Source organism: Vulpes vulpes, chromosome 10 (assembly GCF_048418805.1).
Source record: "Vulpes vulpes isolate BD-2025 chromosome 10, VulVul3, whole genome shotgun sequence".
In the NCBI taxonomy this organism is placed as follows: domain Eukaryota; kingdom Metazoa; phylum Chordata; class Mammalia; order Carnivora; family Canidae; genus Vulpes; species Vulpes vulpes.
Genome location: NC_132789.1, coordinates 65,536,542 through 65,559,639, shown reverse-complemented (window position 1 = coordinate 65,559,639; position 23,098 = coordinate 65,536,542). Strand labels below are relative to the sequence as shown.

Genomic DNA, 23,098 nt, shown 5'->3' with positions numbered 1-23,098 from the left:
GTGATGATGATGATGATGATGATGATGATGATGATGATGCTGCTGTTCATGCCCTGCCAATCCTCACTCACAAATGCTTCAGGGACTGAGAACATATCGCCTGGAACACTCATCCTCTTCTCAGCTTTGTCAAATTAGTTTGGCAAATCAATCAGAGAAGAGGTAAGCTGGAAAGCTAATCATTGAATATAGTGATAATGATAACAACTGCACTATAGTCCCAAATTCTCCTTAAAAATAAAGGAAAAGTATGTACTGAATTTTACTCCAAGCTAAAAACAACACTGCACACAGCATAAGAGAAGTTCTAACCAACTGGAGAAAGAATAGGACACTTGCACTGATTGCTACCAAAAAATGTGAGCAGAATGGAGAGAGAAATGTTCATTAAACCTGCTATTTGTGAGAAGCACTATTGTTATTCCCCTTTTACAGATAGGGAAATAGAAGTTTTAAGGATGCTAATCTGTGGTAGAAATGGTTCTGGAACCCACGTTTTGTTTTGTTTTGTTTTGTTTTGTTTGTTTAAATCTACTGTTCCTAACACTTATTTCCGCATTTTATGTGTTTTATTATCTATGTCAATTAACCAAAAAGTCTAAGCTGCGATGAGAAAAACTGTCATGCTTTACATGCTACCACAAATATTCAGGTCAATTTTTCATGATTTACTAATCTCCATTAATAATTTCTTTTTTTAAAGAGCTTTTTAAAAAGAATTTGTTTATATATTCATAAGTGACACACAGAGAGAGGCTGAGACACAGGCAGAGGGAGAAGCAGGCTCCCTGTGGGGAGTCTGTTGTGGGACTTGATCCCAGGACCTCGGGACCACGCCCTTAGCCAAAGGCAGATGCTCAATTGCTGAGCCACCCAGGTGCCCCTCCACTAATAATTTTGATTTTTTATATAATTTGAATGAAAGTGGAAAGTTTTATATCCAGAAAGAATAGGTCTACTTATTTTCCGTTTGCTCTACATCTTCGACACTCCTTTTCTAAATATCTAGCATGCATGGTGAATGGTCCTAAGTGGATACGTACTTAGAGTGAAGGTCCATACATTGACTCTCTCAATACTGAGGAGGGAGAGAGTGCTCATGGCAATGTGAAGACTCATGCTAATGATTTTCAATACATTGAGGAGTGGATATTTTAATACATAAAGACATGTGTTTCCCTGATTTTTGTTCTCAATCCTAGTTCTACTACGAGGCTTTTCAGAATCCTTATACCTCTATTTGTATTACAATGTAATTCAACTACAGCATGCCCCCCCACTCTTTATGCATGTATGTACACATACATGCACACACATGTGCACACATGTACTCAATAGGGGAAGATATCATACAGGTCATTGCCAAATTCTTAGTTCTGTTACAGAAAATTCCATTCATATTGATAGAACTAAAAAAAAAAATACAATTGCCATATATTTTCTGAAACTTCCTAAAGATATTTTTTAAATAGAGTATTTACAGGCTGATATAATATTAAAACTCTGGATTAAATATTTTTATTTCATATTAAATTCCAGTAAGCAGTAAATAATATTGCTTTAAAGCTTTTAAAGCATTTCATATTTAATATTATTATATTTACTCTACCCTGACCATACAATACAGTAAAACAAAATATTTTGACACTAATAGAAAATGTTTTTATAGTCTTAAAACATTTATTAGCTAATGCAGTAAAGTTAGGAATAATTTACATTCAAACAAATTTACTATAGGCAAAGAGTTACAAAGGAAATCTCATAAAACAAAGCTAATCTTCTAATTCTTCCTGCATCTTTCTTATGGCTCTACTCAGAGATCATTTTATTCTGGTGTTTTTGCAGATTACTTTCTGCCCATTGTCCATTTTTCTCTCTGCATTGCACAACAAAATAAATAGGTGATAGTTCTCAGCACTTGACACTGGCAGGAAAGATTAGCAGGAATGTTGACTTTGACAAATCAGATATATCAAGCGCTTGCTGGAGGGACCCACTGCAGAAAAGCTGGTTTGTCATTATAACCAAGATACTGCCTTTTTTTTTTTTTACCAAAACCACACTTTTCATTATAGTATATTAAGATGGAATCTAATTGTTCATACCTAAATTTTAAATTATTTTGCATTATCTTTTTTAGTTTTGTAACATTAGCCAAAACATTTACCCATATCATTTTATAAAGAGAAAATACAGATCTTACCTTTCATCTTAAATGAGAATTACTGTGAGCATAAAAATTGATTTTATTATATTACCTCTTTGACACATAAGGTGCTTGTTGGCCAGAAGATTTAAACTCTGTCGTGGCCTTATGACCAGCATTATTGGTATGGTTGTGCTTTCATATGCTATAGCAATTGTCAAGAGTTGAAAAATATTTTTCCAAATGTATACTGATGTTCTTTTCACTTATCTGTAAGTTTCAAAGGGAAATCGTTTTCTCTTAAATTCTATTTTTAGTGATTAAGGCAGCTATCTAGGGCTTCTCACCATTCCAGTGGTTTGGACATTACCTATATATCTGCTGATAGAATTTTGTGCTTCAGTTTACTGTGTTTAAGTCAGCCTGAGAGTGGAAGGAAAGAAGGATAGAGTTGGTGGAAAGGCATGGTTGAGTAGAAGAGAGTTTGAGTGGTAAAATATTTAATGTAAATTTATCATGGTGTTATTTGTGGGTCCTTGACTTCTGTCATTCTGTGATTTTGTACCATACTAGCTCATCTTTGAAAGAAGCCCTGATTCTAAGCCTTGATTCAAGAAAAAATCATATTTTATCCTAAACCATTAGTAAATGACTTGGTCTCTCTTCCTGCACTAAATTATTAACAGCGACTCTTGTGAATGACCTAGAGATGAAGATTTGTGACTTATGCTCATGCTTCATATTTGTATATTTTGCATTTTCTTGAATCTATGCCAGATATACTTACAAATGTTATATAGGATTTTTATCTTTCTTCCTATGTTTTATATTTTGTCTTGAACCTAAAGTATTTGAAAAAGTATGAGTTTTCTTGGTGAATTGTGAAATACGGATTTGGGGAATAATATCTTTCTGGAAGGCTATTCAGGATAAATTACAATGTACAGTAGATAGATTTTGAGAACCAAATAAATGAGCCTCAGTTGAAGTCTGAACTTAAAGATTAATGATATGATAAATGTAGTGAGAGCCCAATTTCTGGAAGCCTAAATATTGAAGTCATATACTAGCGAGGGTTAGAGTAATTATCTTAAACATAGACAAGACTTAAATTCTTTTTAGTGTAATTGAGCATCTAGTTGGTCATTAATAATAACACATAAAAGTGCTTTCTTTTACTTCTGCCATGTAAAGACTCTCAAAGAAGAGTAAAGAAGACCCAAGTTTACTATGTGTTCTATCCAAAGGAGCTCTTCAGATTCTGACCCAAATTACATTTTGTTTTATTCTCTCACTATGAAAATAATCTTGAAATGTGTTCCAATCTGAAGGGATATTCAGAGCTTCAAACTAGCTCTGAGTTGACAGTCATTTAAATTTTATTTAAAAACCAAACAAGTCAATATCTATACGGGGCTCTTTCATAGCCAAATTGTTCAAGTGGTAGGCCATATGGGATTAGATCATATTCCTAAACTAAAGTGACTTAAAATGCAAGTTGTTATACATCTGAAAGCACAATGTGGTTTGTAGAATATTGCCCATCTTTACATGATTTATTTCTGTGGAGAGAGACTGTAAATTTGGAATTTACCTAGTGACTTTATATTGTAAGCCGCTAAAACATGGCTCAGCTTATGTTGTGTTATGATAAATTTGGGTCAGATTTAGAGAATTTGTGAATAGGCATGATATCTATGAATTACTTTAAACAGTAAGCCCGTATAAAAGATATTTTCATCAAAATCTACATGAACAAATACAGAGGTTCAGAACCAGACTTAAAATAGTTAATTTTTTTTTAAAAAAGTAGGAGAGAGAATTTTATTGGCAATTTCTTCACTAAAGGGAGCATGGAGCGTAGTCATATCTATCCCTTTCTCATCACATTTGCCTCACTACCCAACCCATACAAACAAAATGGTCTCTACTCTGATTTTTCAGTGTTTTTATAACTCACTTAAAAAAGTCAAAATTCCCTTCCCTTCTCCTGATACCACCATAAACACCTTGCACACTATCATAACCACACTGATTCCTTGAGCATTAAGGGCTCGTGCTCCTTTTATTACCCAAGTACAACAGTACAACTTTGTGAAGTGAGATGGATTTATCAGTTCATCTCCGTTTAAATATTACTATTTGTTTCTATGTGTATTTTGACTTCCTTACTCCTTTTGGTAGATTTTTTCTAAGACCAAAATGTCACCCTTTTCTTTTTCTAGTCTCCTTTCAGAATTTTGCATAAGACTTTTGCTTCATTTCTTCATCTGGAAAACTGGATGAGTTGAGGAAATGTTGATATGAATTTATATTTATATATTGTACAGTTATATACTTATATGATATATCTATATATTTTGAATATCTATATATATCATATAGAGGCTGGAAGAAAATCAAGGTTTTTTTGTTCCTTTTTAATATTACCAGATTCAAGATCTTGGAGTTTGGAATTTGGAAGGTAGGACTTTCAGCAGGAATTATTTTATTTGTTTGTTTGTTTGTTTGTTTATGAGAGACACAAATTGAGATGCAGAGACATAGGCAGAGGGAGAAGCAGGCTCCCTGTAGGGAGCCCTACAGGAGACTGGATCCCAGGACCCCCCTGGATCTGGCCCTGAGCCAAAGGCAGACGCTCAACCACTGAGCCACCCAGTCGCCCTTAAGCAGGAATTTTTAAAGACATGTGAAGTTTAAGAAATCTTCTTTATTTATGTGTAATAAATCATACATTTATTCCCCCATATTTTGAAAATACTCATGTAACAGATCACGAAGCTATGAGATATGGAGAGAAAAATGATGTTGTTTCCCAAATAATTCCTATGAATGCATTTGATTGAAACACATTATTGAAGATGAAATATTTTGAAAATGTTTTGTTTTATTGTCCTCTAATATAAACTTTTTTTTTCCATTAGCCATAATCACTACCACAACTACAGAAAGTTTTGAAAATTGTTCTGAGTGGAAAAAAATTTTTGAATTTTTCTGGGAAGTTATTTCAGCAGAATATTCGACCTCAACCTTCTACCAGCATTATTTTACAGAGTCATAAATGGTTTCTGGGCAAAATCCAATCAACTTCTTCAATTTTCTTCCTTTCCCCAGTTGTATTTACAATCTTTCTAATATTATTTTCTACTTTATCTTACCTGAAGCTTTACTTTGTTTTTTAAACTTTGTTTTTCCTTGCTAGCTCTTCTTTTTATAGTCAATTGCTGATGAGCTCAGCTTTATGCAGTATTTTCTAAATAGTACTTCATAATTAACTCTTTCATTTTTTAAGAATAATTATTCATTGCCTGTTTTGTATGAAATACTCAGACAATCCATCAGCCACTCTGACATAACCCAGACTTATATTTATATATATGTTATTCACAAATCATATGCTCTGACTATTCACTCTATCTCCAATTATTTTATAGTAGAGGTTGAAGTGAGAAGATTAATATCAGAATATTTTGTCAGTCTATTGAAGTGACTTATACTATTAAAAAATAAAAGAAAATGCCATGAATGGATGTTCCTTAGATATATAATTATGAAATTTATGAAAGAAGTGTAGTGCTTAACCATAAAGTTTCTGGGGTGGGGGGCTCCAGCCTTGTCTCCAGTTATTTCTGTTTGTGATCTTAGGAAGGACACTCATGCTCATTAAGCATTAGTTTTCTCATCTGTACATTAGAATAATTGCAGCTCCTTCATTGTTTTGTTTGTTTCTGTTCTTGAGAAGCAAATGGGAGAGTTTCTGTAAAATCTGTGATACAGTAAGCATTCCTGAAAGCCTAGCTATCATTAATATTATCATTGCCACCATTGTATTGTAACGGAAAACCATCTTCATTCTTCCCTGCACTATACATCATCCTAGATGTCAATAAAATTCTCAATTATAAATACTGCCTATAAATATTTTCTATTCAAATAATTTAAATATACAAATAATTAAATATGTTTCATAGTCAAGCATCTATTAGTTAAAAAATAAGTACAGGCACCCACATTCAATACTTAAATATAATATGTATTTGTTTGTTTTAATTTATATATATTATAACCTAATTGAATTAAAGAAGTGTTATATAAATGAGGTAAATAGTATCACTAGTTAGGAGTGCTTTAAATGGGATAAAAAATGCAAATAAATGATTCTCATCAATAGGTTTTACAATATTTAAACATATATGTTTACATCTATATTTTACTTTATTTTAACAAAGCATATTTTAGCCTGAAAGAACATGAGAAAATCAGATTCTTTCAATGTTGAGAAACACTGTGGACACTGAATAGTTCAATAGAAAATTCTAAAAGATTTGTGTGTGTGTGTGTTTTTCTAAGATTAAGCTGTTTAAAGGATCTTTCAATTCACTTATTCATATTCTTGTTATATATATCACAAACCAATCACTTATGAAAAATAAAATGAAAAGCTTTTTATGGATATGTAACTAATTAGTTTTCCCCATATTCTAAAAACTGATTAATCTGTACAGATCATTGATTATAACTCTTATTGGGTGTATTAGTTTCCTAAGGCTGATCTAACAAAATGCCACAAATTAGGGAGCTTAAAATAATGGGAATTTACAGTTCTGAGGGCTAGAAAGTCTGAAATCAAGATGTTGGCAAGGACCATGCTTTCTCTGAAATCTGTAATGGAGAATCTTTCCTTGCCTCTTCTGATTTCTGGTGTTTGCCAGCAATTCTTGGCAGTCCTGGCTTATAGATCTATTGGTACAATTTCTGCCTCTCTTGTCACACAGCCATCTTTTCCACGTCTGTCTCCATCTTCACATGGTCTTCCCAGTGTGAGTGTCTGTGTCTTCATCCAAATTTCCTCTTCCTGAAATGATACTAGTCATATTGAATTAGAGCCCACCCTAATAGTCTAAGCTTAATGTGATTTCACTTGTAAAAACCCTACTTCCAAAACAGGTTGCATTCACACACATTAGAGGTTAGGATTTCAGTGTATCATTCTGGGTGACACAATTCAACCCGTAACATTGAATATGTTGTTTCTCATTCCTTGTTTTCCCAGACTTTCATAGCCTCCTCCTGGATGTACTTTCTTATCTATTCATCAAACACCATACTTATAATACCCATATATATTGTTCTTGTTATACAAGCTCCAATCTAAAAGCTTTCCTACCCACAGAAAATGCTTTCTTGGAAAAATACTTTCTCTTCTTCTGCACATATGTGACTGTATAGTTCTGAAGGCAATTCTGAAATTGATAAGACTGCTTGCCAAATATAGTGTCAATCCTCCACTGCATAATCAGTGCCACTTGTCAGTATTTCTTAATGTCTTAGCTAGTCTCTCTTCTGCTCTCTATGACAATTATTTAAAAATCTTCAGCCTTTTAAGGTCTCTACCACCTCAACATAAACCTCATTCATAATTAAATTAATTGCTGATTCACAAAGAAAAAAATTGACTCTCAGAAGGACAATTTTCTACCTCCCAAGTAATTTATCTTGAAAAGTTGTGCCACATTTCTTTCCACCTCAGCAAAAGACACATTCCTGCTCCTGAATAAGATATACTTACAACTGGTTTTGCATCCTGTCTACCCTTGGTTGGAAATCTTGATTTATTTAATACTTCCCCTCTTAGTCAATTTATCTGTCTCTATAGGATTTTTTTTTTTTTTTGCCCTTAGCATACAAATTTGTGAACAGATGCTTCAATGTAAAACACAACAAAACCAAACAAATCAAAAAAGTAAAATGCCCTTCCTAGAAGCCTGTTTTCCCCCTAAAAATGGCATTGCATCTCATTCCCTTTGTAGGCTCATAGCTCTTTTTTTAAAGTGATCCTCACCTGAATGTATTTCTTCAAATTCTGTTTGTGCAATAGTGGTTTCGCCTTCAATACTCCACTGAAACTACAATGACAAAGAGCACTAATGATTATTAGTCACTACATTTCAGTACACATTTGCGTAGGGGTTGAGTCATTTATCATACTGACACCCCTCCATTCTTTTCCTTGATTCCCTTTTGCTTTTCTTTCCAAGAATCCTATCAAATTCCTCTGAAATCTGTTTTTTTTTTAAGATTTTTGTTTCTTTATTTATTTGAGAGAGAAAGAGAGCAGGCCAAGGGAGAGGGAGAAGCAGGCTCTCTGCTGAGCAGGGAACTCAACTCGGGACTTGATCCCAGGACCCTGGGATCATGACCTGAGCCACCGGCAGACACTTCACCTACTGAGCCACCCAGCTGCCCTGAATTCTGTTTAAATGTTAGGCTATTTTGAAGTTATAATCCTTCTTCATCTTCTTTCATTGTCCTATATATTTCACTTAAGTAGTCATATCCACTCTCAGAATTTTCTCAAGCCCTAAACTGTCCTCTTAACATCAGATCATTTGAGTCCCTATATCACATTATTCATACTTCCAACTAGCTCTTAAATCCATCTTCTTTTCTCTATCTTCAAAATTCAATCCAGTCTTCCTCTTATTCTATATTAGTTATTGTAAAAGTTCCCCTGTCTCAAATTTTTATCTCAATAAATCCTATCCACAACCTTGCCAGAATGATTTTCCTAACATTCATATGTTAGGGTTTTATTCTTGGCCTTAAAAACTTCAAGTATTCATGATCTCCGTTGTCTATTGGGGAAAAAGTCAAAACTTCAATTGCCATCAAGGTCCTTAAAATATGGACATAGTCTCTGCCTCCAACTCATGTTTCATAACTTCTTCAGAAATAACAGTATATTCCTGTGTGTTTACCTCCCCTTTACGTGGTCCTCAACTCTCTCCATTCTCACCTCCTACCTTCACAGACACAGTGCTGTGGTCACCTTTGTGTGTGTAGTTATTAGCATAATGTCTGGTATACCATGGACATTAATCAACGTGGAGTGAATGATATTGAGGAAGGGGAGTCTGACATCCATGGCATTCAAAAAGCAATTCTAATTTTGCCCCAGTTAGAGCATCTAAAAGTGACTGAGCTCTCTTCTGTATTTCAGGTTTACTAATGTAGTGAACTAATTCTCTTTTGCTAGTTACAAAGAATAAGTCACTGGGGCCCTAGTGTCACCTTGCCTCTCTTCCTGCCTTTCTCTCCCCCACAGTTTTCCTATAGATTACCAGTCCATTATTGCTACTGAGATTGGGATGGAAAGTAAAGAAAGGAGAGATTTGTCTAGCATCATGAACCAAAACACAAGATGCCCCTTGCATTGAATATTTTTTAAATTCTTAGGTGATGTAGTACAAACAGGGCTTAGTCTCATTATGGGTTAAATCCACTTTTCAGGGAGAAGAGGCATTTGGCCTATAAAATGAGCAATCATTTATAACACGTATGCAGCAGCTTCAAATAGCTACTATTCCTAGTGATGAAATTAGAGAAATGTCAGTTTGGGGAAAGTGGCTTGAATTAATAAGTAGTTCTCCCCATCTGGTTCAAAGTGAAGCAGCCCTGTCTGTAACCACCACGCTTGCAGCAGAACATCCAGTCTCCTATTGAGCAGTCAGCCGTTAAGGTACATAGTTCAAAACAAAAAACAAAAAACCAAAAAATAAGAGAAACAAAAAAACAGAAAAGATGCAATGATTAGTATTATAGATCTTCAACATGAGCTAAATTTATTTTTCCTCAAAAAAATAACTAATGATTGTTTTAAAACATCTGTAGCCAAGAAAATCTTGTTACAGCTCTAAAAAAAATGGGGATTTTTCTGACAACTCATATATTGTCTAAATCAATAAAAGTAGCTAATATGTGCTCAGCATTTTATAAAAGAGGCTCTTGGGTTTGAAATTATTCTTATGAGAATAGGATTAACTTGGTACATTTTGCTGAACAAGTATAATATTGTAAACACTATATTCGTGAGGGGAATAATGAAAAAGCAAGAATCTATTTTTCTGTACAGTATATCGATTGATGCATATGATTTCCTGGTCTGAGAATTTGTATAACACTAATTAAAATCCATTCTTAGAATCTTCAGGTTTATTTTTTATAATGGTCAATCCAGTTCAAGGTCTTGATCATTAATTAATTTAGATGCATAGAAACTATCCAATTACTCATTTTATCTTTTGCTATCTGTCTTCTAATGGGTTATTCGCATCATTCCTTAAATACGTGTATAGGAAATTAAACAAACAAAAAACACCTCTGTGAGTTTATGTATTTTCTTTTCTGAAATGCTGTCTTATTCTAGACAGTCAAAACCTGCTACTAATTATATATTATCCTCAGACAGTTCTAGTTAGTCACAAAACAGGTACTAAACAAAGCTGTTTGTTTCTATCCCTGCCTCTTTCCCTCCTTCCTTTCATGCCTCTCATCCTCTCTCCATCTTACTATCCCTCCCCTTCTTCCTCTTCCATCCTTCCCTCCCTCTCCCTACCCCTTCCATTATATTAACTTGGCCAAAATTCAGCCAGGTTAGATCCAACCCTCTTGTCTATACTTGGGAAGCTGAAGATGACAGAAGAAAACCATCTATCCTTGCTGACCAGTTTCATGGTCATGAGCACTAACGTAGGTGCGTCTCTTGTGGTAACATCATCATCCTGGTAACATCATCATCCTACTGCATTTCCCTTGAAATATCATTGGCATGAGTCTTATTTTGTAACATCTCTGCTCTGCTCAACTCTCTTAACACCTGCCCTGTCTTCTGAGTTTCAGCTGCCTCTTCTTATTTATTTATTTTTATAGTCAGAGGAGAGAGAGAGAGAGAGAGAGAGAGAGAGAGAGAGAGAGAGAGAGAGAAGCAGGCTCCCTGCACCGGGAGCCCGACGCACCGGGAGCCCGACGTGGGATTCGATCCCGGGTCTCCAGATCACGCCCTGGGCCAAAGGCAAGCGCTAAACCGCTGCGCCACCCAGAGATCCCTCCTCTTCTCTATTTAATTCACTGACAAAAGCTCTCAGAAGAGTACTTCCACGCCCTTGCAGTTTACTATCCAGACCTCTAAGGCAATAGATCTTATACCTTCCCATTTGATTTAGATCATTAGTTTGTCATAAGCAAACTTATGTTTCTGGCTGTGTGTACGCTCCTGAGTTCCAAAGTCTTATGTTCAGTTTATTTAGCCATCTTTCCTTCAGGCTCAACATTTCATTTCATTCATTTTCTTCTTTCTTCCGAAAACTCCATGGTTCTTATTGTCTTCCCACTTAGTATTTTAGCCAAAACCGAGAATAAAGCCATCCCTAACTCTTCCCTCTTCCTCAGCAGCAACCCCTCCCAACATTAATTTCAGTTTTTATCTATGAAATGATTACAGTTGGTCCACAACCTCTCCATTCTTATTTCAAGGATTTTGTATATATACACACACACACATATAAAATATATAATATATATATGTTTATTTACTCAAGCTTTTATCTGGGCTATTAGAATTGCCTCCACAGCTCATCTCTTTGCCTCTACTCTACATGTTCAGTACAACTTGCCCAACAGTAATCAAACAGTAACCAACCTAAACACCAATATAAATAAGCACATTTCATGGCTAAAATGCTTTAAATCAATTCATTGTAATAATTCATTGGTTAACAGGATATACTCTGAAGTAAGATAACTTAAATTTAAGTCACAGCTTTGCCACTTTAGGGTTTTGCTTAATTCTTTTAAGTTTGTATGCTCTAGTTTCCTTGTCTGTGAAATAGGAATAATGGTAAGTCTGAAAAGTTTACTTTAATGTTAAAATGATGTGATGCATATAAAAATCTTAAGTGTTCAGAACACATCAATACCTTAGAAAAGCCAGTTTGCATTATCATTATTACTCTTTTTATTTTGAATTCTTTAGGTGCTTCAATCATGGCAAATTTTATTTTTTTTCTGTTGTTGTTATTATTTCCAGTACTCAGCACAATTTTGAGAACATAGTGTTTCTTAGATAAAACTTGGTTGTCCCAGGGGTTCCTGGGAGTCTCGGTGGGTTAAGCACCAGACTCTTGATTTCTGCTCAGATCACGATCTCAGGGCCCTAGATTGAGCCCTATGTGGGGCTCCATATTCAACAGGAAGTTTGCTTCATATTCTCTGTCTCCCTTCCCACACTCTTCCCATGCTCGCAAGCTCGCTCTCTCTCTCTCTCCTCTCTCTCTCTCTCTCAAGTAAATAAATAAATCTTTAAAAAATCTTGGTTGGCCAATGAATAAACTTATAGTTACCTTTTATTAATATTTGCATTTACTAAATTCTAGAAATAAAATACTTTAATGGAATGAATATTGCAGAATTTAGAATTTATTGAAGTGTTATAATGAAATGAAATCCTTTGGCCTCCCTAAAATCACTTACTTTCTTAGATATTAGTGTGTCTATTCGTAAGCTTAGTCCTTATTTCCCTGCTACACCCCAACCAGCATACACACCTGAGGGCATCACAGGAAAATATGTCAGAAAGGAAATGTCAGAAATCTTTTTTCAATCTTAGCAAAAATTAAATGAACCTATATAGCCACAAACCATTCTGGAAGAAGTTTCTGAAACTGGGGGGAAGACAGCAGAAGACAACAAAGAGGATCAAGAAAATATATGGATATTTTGTGCTAGAAAGATGGAAACTGGAGTTCTTTCATTTTGAGTAATAGATTAAATATGGAGCTCAATCTTGCTGCTTTTTCAAAGAGGACAAAAGAAAAAATGATTTAGCATATACTTGACTTACTGAGTGACAAATATTACAGAATTTATTTTAATGTGCCCCTGACTAACAAACATTGTTATAATTCTCCCTTTAATGATAAACTGTGAATTTCAAAAAGAGAATCTAGCTCTAATAGACCAATTAGGAAATCAAACAATAAGCAGAAATATATAAAATAACATAAGAAAAAGTTGAAAATCTTCAATTCACAAGATGAGAAATGTATACCATCTACTGAGTAATACCATGTTTATACCAGTTATACGAATGACAAGGAAGAAGTTATTTTATTCTGTTCCAGTTAATTTTGTTTCGCAAAAATGGCCTCAAACAGTGGTAAAAATCTCCTACGAATACTCAATTTATCGCAGAAAATAAATGGTTTCACTCTTTAAATATATTGTGGGTGATTGAACATCTATAATAGGTCATACTTTTATTAAAGGCTCACACCATGAGGCATACATTTTACAAAAAAAAAAAATGTCATTTTGTTGTCACCTACGTGTGCATTCAAGTGTATTTTATGGTCACACTATTTTTTAAAACACAAAAGCTTTGGTCATTCCTGCAAGTGTGTATATGTGTGTCCTGATAGCATCAAATTACAGGAAGTATTTTTAATCTGTCCTGGGAAGTTGCCTGGCAACAATATTAGAGTCAATTGTATTGCAAGGTGCAATATATGCCCATGTTTAGATTGCTATTTATCTTCATTATAACTAAGTAATTTAAGTTGTCAACTCTCTTGTGACTATTGGATATCTGTTAACTATACATTTAATGCTTGACTAGGCTGAGCTTCCAAAAAGAAGAAAAAAAAACAGCTATAAATTCAGTGTTGGGTTTAAACCTTATGGCAGACATAAGGCTACAATATGTCTTCATCTTCTTGGAAAAACATTGTCTTTCTACCAAATGTGTACTAAATGGACCTTACAGAGTAGTGAGGGATATGATTTATTCACAGATTCATATGGGATAAACAATTTTATGACACTGAATCAAACTGCACCTGAGGGGATTGTTGAACCAAACAGCAAACTGATTAAACTTAAAAAAAAAAAGCAATATCCAACTCTAGTAACCTCCACTTTAAAATGACATTAATCCTACTGAACCACAATGCAGTATGCATTTTTAAGCAAATAAAAACTTCACCTAAACTTTCTTTTCTTTCTCATAAATACTGAACTCTCCATGCCCAATATTGTCATAAAGTGCTTTTACAACAGATAAGAAGGGTCAAATGTGATGTAATTATCTCCTCTTGGTACCCTCTAGTTACATCCTAACAGCATATATAACTTTAAAATGGCATCTTCCATTGTAATTTTATATATAATACCAAATATTATAATACCGAGAAAAGCTGTTTTATTATAAACCCTACAAGAACATTTTTAAGGAAGATGTTAAATTTTTCCACATATTTTCATACAGAATATTGAGTAAATGAGAACTAAATTTGTTTTTTTATATAGCGTGTTCTTAAAGATAATACAGTTGTTATGAAATATATGAATAAAATGGTGAATAAAATGCAAATCCTATTTTTTTTGTTTGCAAATCCTATTTTTAACAATGTTTACAAGTTGAATATATGGTAAACAAAGGCAATTACTGTTACTTAAGTAAATAGAGCACTCTCCTGATTTTGCATAATAATGGATATGATTTTGTTTTTTATATACAATGAAAATACATAGCATTCATTTGCAAATTTAAACATTGATGTCATTGGCCATCACTGAAATATAAAGTGCCAAAAGTTTGCTATGGTAAATGACTTTTATGAAATAATGATAATAATTTGGAAAACTTAAGTCTGCTTTGGAATAAGCCCTATTAAATTTTACAAAAAAATGTTTCCAGAAAAATTTTCCCAACCAAAGATATGATATAGATTGTTTTTATGTCTGAGTTTTTAATTAAGGAAAATAAAAGCACAGTAAAACTGACACATGCTTATATACTTGTTTTGCCTCTTCTCAGAAATAATGGTAAATAAGATGTTTATTTTGCTATCCATTAAATATGTTATTTCTTTTTCATAATGAATATGTTTTGTTATATAAGGAAGAACATATTTTTACTAAGAAATAGTAAAATTTTTAGTCATTTTCAGCTATTATTTAAACACGTAGCCTAAAATTAAACATTTATTACAGAAAACATATTTCCTTTGTATTATAATTAAAATTAGATGATTTGTGAAGCCTAAGAAAACTTTCATTCAATTGAATGGAAAGGTATAAATTCCTGAAATATCAGAGCAAGTAGTCTCGTGCTAATGGTTTAACTGACAAAATCCTTGATTCTACTCTACCTAAGCTAAAACCACCAGAAATGTTTCACTATTTTGATTCATTCTCTTTCTTTCTTTCCTTCTTTTTTTTTTTTTTTTTTTTTTAGATTTTATTTATTTATTCATGAGAGACACAGAGACATAGGCAGAGGGAGAAGCAGGTTCCTTGTAGGGAGCCTGACTCTATCCAATCCAATCCAGGAACCCCCTCCTGGGGATCACGCCCTGAGCAGAAGGCAGAGCCATCCAGGTGTCCTATTCCCTGACATTCTGATACCTTGATTTACTATTTGGAGTTTGCAGAAGTGATGATGGTTGAGATCTAACATTTACTAAATGATTATTGTGAATTTGCTACCATAGTGGGCCATTGATATGCACCAAAACATTTAATATTTGACTAAGGCTAAGCAGCTGATAATATCTCATTTCAGAGATAAAGAAATAGTCTTTGATTAGTGAATCATTTAAACAGAGCATGATGGGTTGTTTAAAAGCCTGTGAACTCAGCCCTTGCTGTACTGCTCTCTTTGCCAGGAAAAAAAACTTGTGCGTAAAGCTCTTACTTTATTTTTCACTTTCTACTCTTTGGGATAGGATTTTGCTTGCTCTATTTACAAGTCCCCTCGTATTTAAAAAAAATTCTTAGCAGTCTCTGCTGGAAGTATTGTCAAAGTCTGAGTTCAGTTGGGGTCCCTTCAACTGTGTCAGCTTTTATAGGGAACTACTTTCTGGAAGACTCTAAAGTCCCCCTTTTTTTTAGTTCTAGACTTCTGATGCAACTTATAACATTAAAAATTTTATTTTGAGAAAATTGTAGATTCACATGGATTACATAAAGATACAGAGATCCCTTGTACTGTTTACCAAGTGGTAACATCTAGCAAAACTATAGGATAGTATTCACAACAGCCAGAATGTTGACATTGATCCAGTGAAGATACTGAACATTTCCCATCACCTCCAGGATCTCTCCTGTTGCTTCTCAGAGCTAAAGCCACTTCCCTTCTATCTCCACTCTGCTTTTATTTATTTATTTATTTATTTATTTATTTATTTATTTATTTATTTATGATAGTCACAGAGAGAGAGAGAGGCAGAGACACAGGCAGAGGGAGAAGCAGGCTCCATGCACTGGGAGCCGGATGTGGGATTCGATCCCGGGTCTCCAAGATCGCGCCCTGGGCCAAAGGCAGGCGCCAAACCGCTGCGCCACCCAGGGGTCCCTCCACTCTGCTTTTAATGCCTGACAACCATTAATCACTTTTTATTTCTATAATTTTGTCATAATTTCAATACATAGCTGTATTGAATAATACAGAATGTATACACTTGAATTTGGCTTTTCTTTTTCTTTTTCTTTAAGTTGGTACTTAACTCCCTGGAGATTCAGGAAAGTTGTCCATGCATCAATATTCATTCCTGTTGCTGAGTAGTATTCCATGTTATAGTTCGGCCAGAGTTTATTCACTCATTTATAGAAATCTGGCTAAGCTGCTATGAATAAGGCTGATATAAATATTCATGTACAAGTTGCTTTTGTTTCTTTTCTTTACTTTTTTTGTAACTATAGGTCTTTATTTTTCAGAGTGAATGCCTAAGAATTCAATTGCTGGGTTATATGGAAGTTACATGTCTAGTTCCTAAAGAAACTGCCACCCTGATTTCTAGAATGACCATATCTTTTTATATTCCCAGCAACAACATATGAATGACCAATTTTCTTGTATTTTCACTGGTGTTTGATTCTGTCATTAATTTCTATTTTAGCTATTTTGATAGGTATGTAGTAATTTAATTTGCATTTCTTTAATTGCTAATGATATTGAGCATCTTTTCATGTATTTCTTTACAATGTGTATATAACCTTCAATAAAATATCTCTTCATATCTTTGGCTTATATTCTACTTTGATTGTTTATTTGTGTTTTACTACTGAATCTTGAGGGTTTTTTTACATATTTTAGGTACAATATTTAGATATCATACAGTCAGATATGTGGTTTGCAAGTATTTCCTTTGGTTCTGAATTTGTCTTTTCATCCTCTTAATAGGTAATATCAGGAAACAAAAGTTTTTAATTTGAGTGAAGTCCAATTTATCAAAATTTATTTTTATGGTTTATCCTTTGGATATCAAATCTGACAACTTTTTTCTGAACCCTAGATCCCAAATATTTTCACCTATATTTTATTTTTCTAAAAGTTTTAGTTTTATATTTCACATTTAAGTTCCCAATCATTTTTTTTTGTCCAATATGTGCACAATTGCTCTAGCACCATTGAAAAGTAATCATCCCTTCACTGAATTGTTTGCGAAACTATGTCAAAAACCAGTTGGATATGTCTGTATGAATTATGTTCTGTTCTATCAATTTATATATCTATCCCTCTGCCAATACCACAGCTTTGATTACTGTAGCTGTATATTAAAACTTGAGATCAGTGAACTGATTTTGCCAACTTAATTATTCTTTTTCAAAATTGTTTTAGGCATTCTGACTCTTGCTTTACCATCTAAATTTTAGAATAATATTGCCTATATGTGTATGTAAATATTTCTGAGATCTTGATAAGAATTGCATTAAACCTGTTTATCAACATGAGAGAATCAAAATCTTTACTATGTTGATCCAGTCAAGCCATAAAAATAGCAGGTCTCTCCATTTTTGAGATATGCTTTTATTTCTTTCAGTAGTGTTGTTTGTTTATCATTGCATAAATTCTGTTCATAACCTTTCACACTAAGACCTAAATATTTCTTTTTTGAGCAATTATAAGTGGTATTTTTCTTATTATTAAAGATATAATTTTCTTCTTTTCTTTTTAGAGAAATTTAAGTTCACAACAAAATTGAGTGGAAGATTTTCTTTAAATCTACTGTCTTTACATATTCATATAGCCTCCTCCATTATCAATGGTATTCTATCTCTAATTTTAGTGTCCATATGTTCAATGCTAGTACATAAAAATACAGTTGATTTTGGTGTATTTATCATGTGACTATTTTGAACTTACCTTTTAGTTCTGGGAGTATTTTGTAGATTTCTTGGGATTTTCTACCTAAGATGATAACGCCATCTTCAAATGAAGATAGTTATACTTCATCCTTTATTTTCTTACTAATAAACATAAGATAGATATCAGATACAGAGATGGCTTTGACTTGGTCCATGGGCTGCTTCTTGAATTTTTAAACAGTGACTTATCATTCAGGGAAAAGAATCCAAGAGAGATATGGATATGAGGCAACAGCAACTAGAGTAATCAGTGAACGTCAAGGTTGTTTAAAATAGAACTTTGGAGGCAAAGTCATTGAGTTACCTTTTAATTTTATTGGGCCATTCCTTTATTTCATACATATATGTTAATATATGCAATGTACTAAGTATTGTGCTAATAGCTGGGGACATAGAGAAAAGGACCCATTTCCTGTTCTCCATGAAATTCCACTGTATTTTTAAGTATTTCAATAGAATATAGCAAGTGCTATAATGAGTAAAACAAAAATAATAGTGGAAGCTTTGACACCATTAAGGCAAATGGTGTATTAAAAGATTAATGAGTACAATAACCAATGTAATAATACAAAATATAGCCATCAATTCTTGAGGATTCTTGTCCACTACTTCTGAAAGAGGCATTGAAATGCATAGATTTTCGTAGTTTTAATACAAGTGGTCCTCAAAATGCACTTTGAAAAATACTTCTGTAGAGTAGGTTGATGAGTACTTGCTAAGGAACATCTGCTTTAAAAAAAAAAAAAAAGAGAAGAGAAGGAAGATGCCAGAAATCACACAAAATAAGTAGGCAAAGATATTGCTGGAAAACGACAGGATGCAGTGTCACAAAATTATTTTTATTATAACAGTTTAGGCTAGTATAAATCACTACAGGTGTGCTTTAATCTTTTTCATGAATGGAGCCAATTAATTCTAGTTTCATTTTCTATAAAGGGATAATGAATTATGTAAAAGTAAAATATGTAGCACATTATTGTAGACATTGTATCTTTGTCTCTGCCCCATCTGACACCTCCTGCTTTTCTGTATTCCACCTCACTGCCCTGAAATACATTCCTTTGCTTTTGTTGTTGTTGTAGATGAACTTTTTCAAGTTGACAAGTGAGTAGCCAAAGGATCCAGTGGGCATCCAGGTAATTGCCAATAGAGTCAAACTCCCTGCTGGTGGTCAGATGCAACAGTTCCCTTTAGCCTAAAGATATGGTAGGAAAGCTGTATTCTAAGATGTGTGGAACTTGATAATCATATCTTTTATGCTACAAAATTATTTGCTTCTAAGAGTTTATTTATATAAATGAATACTTATGAGTAGGATTTTAGTCAAAGGTTCTGATTTTGCCAATATATAAGAATCTTCTGTAATGCTTTTAAACACTAATGATATAGAGGTGCTTCACTCCAGAAAAGTAAGTTACAATTTTTGAAATGGGACCTAGGAATCAATATATTAAAATATGTCCCAAATGAGTATAACACGCACTCAATTTTTAGGTCCATCAGCTGAATATAAAGATTTAAATTTCACTCTTATTTTTTTACTCATTTTACATTTTATTTTATTTTTTTTTAATTTTTTTTTTATTCTTTATTTATGATAGTCATAGAGAGAGAGAGAGGCAGAGACACAGGCAGAGGGAGAAGCAGGCTCCATGCACGGGGAGCCCAACGTGGGATTCGATCCCGGGTCTCCAGGATCGCGCCCTGAGCCAGAGGCAGGCGCCAAACCGCTGCGCCACCCAGGGATCCCTCATTTTACATTTTACTCTCCATTTTACTCTATAAAATCTTCATACAACCCACAATATTCTTGTTCAATACTGGTTATTATCTGGAGGAAATGTCCTATGGAAAAAAAATAGCAAAAGAAACAAACACAACCCGATAATATTTACTTACATTTAAATGTGGGCTGAGAAAATTGGTAGAGAGGAAATTATACCAACTACATAAAAGTTTCCAGCTTAGAAAGTGTGAAATTGTGATTAGGCTATATTTCAACATGATATTTTTCTATAGCATTTTTATTAACTACATACTCTTAACACTAATTGTTTTTGGGCAGCTTTGAAGCTTATTAACATACTCTGCAAGCATGTAATAAATATATCACTACCGACAAGCACACACACACAAAATAGATGGGTCTGTGTTGTGAAGGCACTCATTTTAAAACTATGTTGTACATTTCAAAGGAAAGAAAATCAAGGACTTACTATGGTATTATAGTTACTGTGCACTGAATTGCAAATCCAAAAGGCCACTGCACTTTTAAAGTATAAGAGCTCAATGCTACACATCAAAAATCCACTTTGGTTGACTATGCATAACAAAGTGTAAATTTTATTGGAGGATTTCCCTGGCATGTAGTTTTGGGCCTAGGCTTAATAATTCAGCTCAATTCTCTATTACTTATTGGGCAAAATGCAATTCTTAGGTATACAGGGTAGTTTCCGTTGTGCTGTGCCTATTTAAAAGCATGGTTTTAAAATGTGCTGAATGTGCATTGGGTTTATCTATTAATACATTTTCCTTATTGTTGGTCTATAAACTGGCCCCCATATACATAGGGCAGGGGCAAACTGAAGAAAGAGGCAAGCTACTTCAGATTTATTGGTGGCAGTTTTAATAAACAGAGGAACTTACATATGAGGTTTGTCTTGGGTGGCCAAGAGATGAGTAGAGCTCTGTACCCACCTGCCAAATCTTAAAAGTGTATATTGAGGTCTTAACTGGGTTTAGTCACATATACAGTCCACATATTCTCAACACATCATTATTGCAAGACTGTCCTTGGGACAGCTTTTTGGAATAGGGAAGACAAATAATGCACATCCCAAGAAAGAGGAGAGGGAAAAGAGCCTCTCGTTGCCTGGGTCTAGCTCATAGTTCTTCTCAATGGCTTCCCCCAATATTTTACCCCTTGTTACTCTCATATGCCCCCCTCTTCCACCATGTGACCTGAGTGGGCAGCAAAGGGTTTCACTAACCTGGATGTGGCTCCTTTGGTGGCTATCTGGCTCCATTGGAGGTAGATGCCACAGCAACAATACTGGTATAAGTGAGAAAAAACACAGATTAAGACAATGATTCTCAAAACAGGTGACAATTTTTTCCAAGATTGCCATCATCCAAATAATAGATCTAACTCTCCTAGACTGGGTGTTGGATCACCCATGGCATCCACTTATATGTCTATTGTGATTTAATTAAAATAACACACTCATTAGGTATAAACAAACAACATTCTCTTTGGATAATTGCATATATGCTTCTTTTTAATAATGTCCTCAGCCTTCCTATTTTGGAGGATAGTTTTTCTTATTAGAGATATTTCAGTGTTCATCAAGGACGAGTTTTGTTGGCTATCATTTTAAGACTTGAAGGGTGAATTTAATAATGGCCTCTCTGTGTGCTATTGTCGTCTAGGCCAGTGGAAGAAACAAATACGGTGGCCAAATGCTCATACCATTAAAAACAGAACCTTCTCACCTGGGCTTGAGGAGAGGTAGACTGACAGTCTTAGGAACTTGACCTGATTGTACAAAGCATACATGTTGGCTGAGGACAGCAGCACTGTCAAGTGTGAGATGGACGGAGAACAGGATACACTAGACTAAGACCCCCCACCTTTCCCCCTCTTTCAATGGTATGTGTTCAAGCCCAGGTATAATGCATTTCCATAAATTCAGCTTGCAGCAGGATAATGGGATTGCAGGTGAGATTGAGTAGTTCCCCCTCATCTAGAGGTTCAAAGTAACTCCTCCATCCTGGCAGGATTTTCCATTGCAAATTCCAGCAGATAATTGTTCTCCCAGGTGCTGACGAGGCTCTGTATTCTCAGCTGCATAGCACATTGATCCATGATAAGAGTCAGGGCAATGGCCGTTTCTATGATTTCTATACCTTTTTGGTATTGGGTGCCTTGGCAGGAGTCTTCTGGTTGATCATTCAAACGTATTAAAGCTTAGAACAGTACTTTAGGACACCCAGACAGGGCAATTTTTTCTGTTAATAATGTAATCTGCTGGTTTAATAATTTGTTTTTTTTTTCCCTTTCTGTTAACCCAGCTGTTTGTAGGTTATAGGAAAGATGGAACCTCCAGTCAATGTCATGTGCTTTTGCCCAGTCTTGCATATGTGACTTCTGATTACTGTTTTGTCACTGAGGCTACCTATACATGCTACTCAGCTTCTCCAACCCCCTATGGTTGTAGCCTGCTTTACATGGTTATGGGGGACACTTTGGTTTAGGCCAGCTGCAATGTCCACACAAACTGGGGAATATTTAGAACTCTCACTTGGAGAGAAAATTCCTCTTCCAAACTTCCTCACCAGTTTGGAATTCTGGTGGAGGACCCCAGATTCCTTTGCCAGTTGCCTTCGATGATGTTTAGAACACACAGGATACACTGCTACTGCATTAACAAAGTTCCTCTGTCTCTCTCTCTCTCTCTCTCTCTCTCTCTCTATATATATATATATATATATATATATATATATACATATATAAGGTTTTTATTTATTTATTCATGAGAGACACACAGAGAGAGAGGCAGAGACACAGGCAGAGGGAGAAGCCAACTCGATGCAGGGAGCCCCACATGGGACTTGATCCCAGGTCTCCAGGATCAGGCCCTGGAGTGAAGGTGGCGCTAAACCGCTAAACCATCAGGGCTGCCCCAAAGTCATTATATTTCAAGGGCAATCTGGCATCTTTGGCAATATGCCCTCCTACCTGGGCACAGTGGTGGCCACTCTGCTCCCAATCTGCTGTATTTACTGAAAGGTCGGTTGCCAGGGGTTTGTACTGAGCTAGGACATCAGTTCTGTGATTGCCAGGGGGTGTCAGTATTTGAGTTGGGACATGGAAGACAGTGAGAACAGTTCAGGCTCTTGCAGGTGAACCCAAATGTGCCCCCCTCCACCACATATCTTGACCCCACAAAGGTGTGATTTTCCACCCTT

The 23,098-nt window shown here is 34.7% G+C and overlaps 1 protein-coding gene across 24 annotated transcripts in view; it reads left to right on the top strand.

Moving 5' to 3' along the window:
• Positions 1-23,098, top strand: part of MGAT4C (MGAT4 family member C) — a 716,481-nt gene that overhangs the window by 328,061 nt on the left and 365,322 nt on the right. For 4 of the 24 annotated variants that reach the window (XM_072724529.1, XM_072724526.1, XM_072724540.1 and 1 more), the window contains exon 3: positions 19,213-19,266. The exons of the other annotated variants lie outside the window; for them this stretch is intronic. The gene's annotated coding sequence lies outside the window, so the exon portion shown is untranslated. The remainder of the gene's footprint in view (positions 1-19,212; positions 19,267-23,098) is intronic. 24 annotated transcript variants of the gene reach the window in all.